Below are 4063 nucleotides of genomic sequence, written 5' to 3'. Positions count from 1 at the left end.
AATAATAATCTGAAAATAGCGGAGTAGCCATCCGAGGAAACAATAAAAGGCATGACCAGCCGGGCGTTCAAGCATCGATCTATAAATGGTAAGGGAAAGTGATCCTTTCGTGTCATAGCATTTAAACGTCGTAATCAATCTGATTCTCCATTTCATAGGACCTTGAGACAACGTAGTCACCCTTCCGTTACGTACCATGGTAATTCCCTACTTCTTAGGAACTACATGAATGGGACTTACCCATTAAGCTATCGGAGATTGGGTATATAATACCCGCATCCGATGTCGCGCAAGACTTCTTCCTAACCACCTCTTTCATGGCGGGGTTCAAAGCGGCCGCTGAGGTTCGCGAGAAGTCTTCGTTATCCTCAAATGTATATCGATGAGTCAGGACATTAGGGTCGATGCCCTTAATGTCGACTAAGGACCCTGTCCGATGGACCGATGTTCCCCCCAATCACCCTTATTAAAGATGTCTCTTCATCTTTAGTTAGCGAGAGAAGATATAATTATCGGGTGACTACCATCCGATCAAGTTGAATATATTTTAACCCTCAGGAAGAGGTTTAAGCACCGGTGTGGACCGTAATGTCCGTTGATGTTTCATAAGTGTCCTTATCTTGTGTAATGAATACTTGCTTAGGTAGCAAGTCTTCATACCTCGATATATGGAGCAACCGGCCGGGTCTACAATTGGTGTGGACTCGGGATGGTGTTGACCTCCTCTAAGTAGGAGTCATTCACAAAATCGAAGTTCCAAAAGAAAGGAATTTGTACATATTGTTTTCGAAACGTGTTGTTAAAATAATCTTGAGCTAAACTCTCGATCATGCTAACCTCCCCATCTATAGAGCGAATGCAAGTGGCTTTTCATCATTTTAAAACATTTACCTCGGCGGAAAGATGGCCAAAAGATAAGGACATCTTTCCATCGCGACAATTTATAAAGCGCATTTGGCGTTTGCCAAGAAGATCCGCCCTAAGATGATCGATGCGGAGTCATTAGCGACTTTCGTATCGAGGATAACAAAATCAGCGGGATAGTAGAAATCCTGAACCTTAACAAGCACGTTTTCCACTACCCCTTTTGGGATACTTAATTGACTGTCCGCTAATTGCAACGTTATTTTTGTAGGTTGCATTTCTGTAGACCTATTTGTTTATACAAGTAATACGGAGTAAGTTAACACTTCGCCCCGTGCTAATAAAGCGGTCAGTGGGTGTGGGAATCTCCTAAGGTGCATTTTACGATGGGGGCTAACCGGGGTCCTTGTACTTAACAATTCCATTATTTTCGGATAAAGTTGGGAACTGCTCGGTTAAAAGGCGTCTTTGGGTATGTTAGCCTTACGCCCTAGTAGTGCACAACTCTTTAAAAACTTAAGCGTGGTTAGGAAGCTTTTAATAGCTTCGAGAAAGGGAGGTTTATCGTTAGATTCTTGAAAACGTTCCTAATTTCCTCAAAGTTTGTATCCCTAGTTAGCATGGCTAATTTTTGAGGAACAGTGGTTTACGGCTTCTATATTTCGCGATATGGCTCTACTTTGCTGTGTAACCTTGGCTTCGGTTTCTTTGGTTGTGGTTTAACCGGGGTACCTCTACCGTGGTAGGCTCTTCAGTTTCTATTCCATGTATCTAGTTAGATATCCGGTGTAGGTATCGATGGGGTAAATTCGAGCGAAGTTACTTTGTTATCAACCACTCTTCCGAGCAGGAGGGAGTGGTGATGGCATTTAGGTCACCTACGATTGTAGTTTCGCATTAGAATTACCGTTTACCTCAAAGGTCACTGTGTTTGCTTTTCTTTAGGGTTTGGTATCGGTTGACCTGGAAACACGCCTTTTGGTTGGGCTTTCTCTTGGGCTAAGCTGAGTATGCCCCGATTTATGGATTGTAAGATCTCGTTGGTTTGATTGAGTCATTGTCCGGAAAAGTTGTTGGGTAACTTGTATAAAGGCGTCTATCTATCGGTTGTGTAGGTGTAGTAGTCACCGTGGTGCGACCGAACTATCTCTCGTTGATTATTTATGGGTGGGTTGTGATAGTTATTATTATTAACCTAACGATACCTCTATTGGTATTATAATTATTATAATTATTCACGACCTTGTGCTTGACCTTGCCTGGTTGCGCTTGTTGTTATAATTATTATAATTCCCTTGACTTTGTCCTTGTCCTTTATCTAAGTGGAGCTTGGTTATAATTGTTTGCTTGCCTAACGCTTTGATTATTGTACCCCGGAGGCGTTACTTGTTGATTATTTCTCCAACTGAAGTTGGGATGTTTGTCCAAGGGCGTTAGGAATAGGATAGTTATTAATAGAGTAAACATTATCTTGCTCTAGTGGTTGTTGTTCATAAGCTAGAGGACAATAATTGTCAGGGTGCTCTGGACTCAAACAGAAATTACATGGGTTGGAGTTTACATTCATGACGGGGATAGGCTTTTGTTGAACAGAAATAGCCTCCACTTTTTTAGTTAGAGATTCGTAAATTTTAAGTTCGGATCGGTTTTATTCTCAAACATACTAGAAGTTGGATCTGTTTGAAGAAAAGAACTAGCGGAGCGGGGAATATCATCACTCCCCCCATTATTATTCCGTTTAGTTTGGTCTTCTAAAAATTTGTAAGCCTCCGAGGCTCCTTTACTTAGGAAACTACCCCCATTCATTATGTCAAGGACTTCTTTATGGTGATGTTGAAGTCCTTTGAAAAAGGCACGAACTAACGTGTCTTTCGCTAAGTTATGATGTGGACACTCTATAAGGAGATCGGTGAAACGATTCCATGCCTCAGAAAATGATTCATGAGGATTCTGTCGGAAAAAATGAATCTTGGAAAGCATCTCATCCGTCTTTAGGGGTGGGTAAAAATGTTCCATAAAACAACAAGTTTAGCCCACGAAGTCCCACAAATTAGAAACAGGCGCTTAACAAGGCAGCGCCTTATCGGCTAATGTGAAAAGGAAATACCCTTAGTTTAATCCATTCGCACCAACCGTAGGGTGGTGGAATGTTGTAAGGACTTGTTCAATCCCTACGATAAGTGCGCGATAGGGTTTTCATGGTCTAACCCATGAAAAAGCGGGTAACATTAAATATATTTGGGGATTCAAAATCCCCCCGTCTAAGTAGAGCGATGCAAGACTTAGGGCTATCAGCAAAGCTTTGTAGAAGTCGGAGAGAGGAGTCTCTCTTTCTTCAGCCATTATGTCGGTATGGTGTGTGTAATAGTAGCTAGAGGTGTCGTGGGTGGTGTACTAGATAGACTTGTTTGTTGTCGCGTGTAATTACGTTTTGTTGTTTTGTTCACTGGACCTTTAATCTCATGCAAGACTAAGTTAAGCAACTAAACATGCAACACTCCAAACAATTCCGATATACTAGTAGAAAACCTCTAACTAGAAATGGGCATGGAAGAAAGGAATACCCGATAGCGTCCTTGCTTCTTATGAATGAATAGTCTTCTTGTGTACTGGCGTGTTCGGTGTATATAAGAGATTAGAACACTGAAAAACTTGACAACTCGAAGTTCGAATCAAACTGTGGAAATCCTGAATTTTTGGAGAAGGCGGCGCGCTCTATCTTGAAGCGCCGCCATCTGCAAAGTCGAGCTCCGAACTTAGCTGGTCGCTTTCTTTGCTGGCTTTATTGTAAACGAAATTCCAGTAACTTAGCGGCGGGTGGCTCTCTTTGAAGCGGCGCCGCCGAATTTTCTCAAGGATTTTTCCAAACTGAAAGGCAACCACAAAGTATGAATCAAACAAGGGTGGGTGGGTTTAATGGGACTTAAAATAACTACTTCTACAAAGAAAACTAAAAAAGTGCAACTAAGATGGCAGGCCATTTGATAACTGTAAAATGAGTAGTCTACCTACGAAATGAACGATGAATCCAAAACGTAAGTAAACTAAACTTATCCTTTTACTCTTAATTATCAAAGCTTCTACTCTCAATGCGAATTGCACTAAATGGAGTACGAAGTTCGTTCCACTCCTAGTTCCCTAGCATGGATTGTTTTCTAAGTCTAACTAGTCGCCCTTAAGTCAATGAGAGCTTTACGAA

At 41.5% G+C, this 4063-nt stretch overlaps 1 non-coding gene across 1 annotated transcript; it reads left to right on the top strand.

Moving 5' to 3' along the window:
- Positions 1-2740: 2740 nt before the first annotated feature.
- Positions 2741-2844, top strand: LOC147487713 (small nucleolar RNA R71). The gene has a single exon (XR_015203346.1). It is a non-coding gene; the product is annotated as a small nucleolar RNA R71 (small nucleolar RNA).
- Positions 2845-4063: the final 1219 nt, after the last annotated feature.

The sequence above is a fragment of the Coptis chinensis genome, chromosome 7, assembly GCF_015680905.1.
Source record: "Coptis chinensis isolate HL-2020 chromosome 7, ASM1568090v1, whole genome shotgun sequence".
NCBI lineage: Eukaryota > Viridiplantae > Streptophyta > Magnoliopsida > Ranunculales > Ranunculaceae > Coptis > Coptis chinensis.
This window is presented reverse-complemented; position numbering and strand designations above follow the sequence as displayed.